The sequence below is a fragment of the Lottia gigantea genome (assembly GCF_000327385.1).
Source record: "Lottia gigantea unplaced genomic scaffold LOTGIsca_425, whole genome shotgun sequence".
Lineage (NCBI taxonomy): Eukaryota > Metazoa > Mollusca > Gastropoda > Lottiidae > Lottia > Lottia gigantea.
Genome location: NW_008709487.1, coordinates 51,394 through 52,780, shown reverse-complemented (window position 1 = coordinate 52,780; position 1,387 = coordinate 51,394).

Here is a 1,387-nt window from a genome sequence, read left to right as displayed (position 1 = left end):
TGCACAGTGGTAGTCAAAAAGTGCTCAAACACAAATAAATTTTTTGCTTGAAAAGTTACAGAGCTACAAGGCTGAAACATGTTGGGAATATCCAAATGGACTATCTCTACATGTGGGAAAAAACAGAACTCAAATATCTGCCATAGATCAAGAAATAATTTTGGTCAGTTTTCATGCATATAGGCCATAGGGACCAAATATGGCCAATGACCAACTTTGCCAAATATGCCAATTTCTCTCATGTTTTGGTCTTTTCCTACTAATTGGACCCCAGGGAGTTCAAAAAACACAAAAAAACTAATTAAAATCTGTAAGTTTGAAAAGTAGCAATTTCTCGTCTGTCCAATGGTAGTCAAAAAGTGCTCAAACACAAATAATTTTTTTGCTTGAAAAGTTACAGAGCTACAAGGCTTAAATTTGCTGGGAATATCCAAATGGACTATCTCTACATGTGGGAAAAAACAGAACTCAAATATCTGCCATAGATCAAGAAATAATTTTGGTCAGTTTTCATGCATATAGGCCATAGGGACCAAAAATGGCCAATGACCAACTTTGCCAAATATGCCAATTTCTCTCATGTTTTGGTCTTTTCCTACTAATTGGACCCCAGGGAGTTCAAAAAACGCAAAAAAACTAAATAAAATATGTAAGTTTGAAAAGTAGCAATTTCTGGTCTGCACAGTGGTAGTCAAAAAGTGCTCAAACACAAATAAATTTTTTGCTTGAAAAGTTACAGAGCTACAAGGCTGAAACTTGCTGGGAATATCCAAATGGACTATCTCTACATGTGGGAAAAAACAGAACTCAAATATCTGCCATAGATCAAGAAATAATTTTGGTCAGTTTTCATGCATGTAGGCCATAGGGACCAAATATGGCCAATGACCAACTTTGCCAAATATGCCAATTTCTCTCATGTTTTGGTCTTTTCCTACTAATTAGACCCCAGGGAGTTCAAAAAACTCAAAAATACTAAATAAAATCTGTAAGTTTGAAAAGTAGCAATTTCTGGTCTGCACAGTGGTAGTCAAAAAGTGCTCAAACACAAATAAATTTTTTGCTTGAAAAGTTACAGAGCTACAAGGCTGAAACTTGCTGGGAATATCCAAATGGACTATCTCTACATGTGGGAAAAAACAGAACTCAAATATCTGCCATAGATCAAGAAATAATTTTGGTCAGTTTTCATGCATATAGGCCATAGGGACCAAATATGGCCAATGACCAACTTTGCCAAATATGCCAATTTCTCTCATGTTTTGGTCTTTTCCTACTAATTAGACCCCAGGGAGTTCAAAAAACTCAAAAAAACTAAATAAAATCTGTAAGTTTGAAAAGTAGCAATTTCTGGTCTGCACAGTGGTAGTCAAAAAGTGCTCAAACA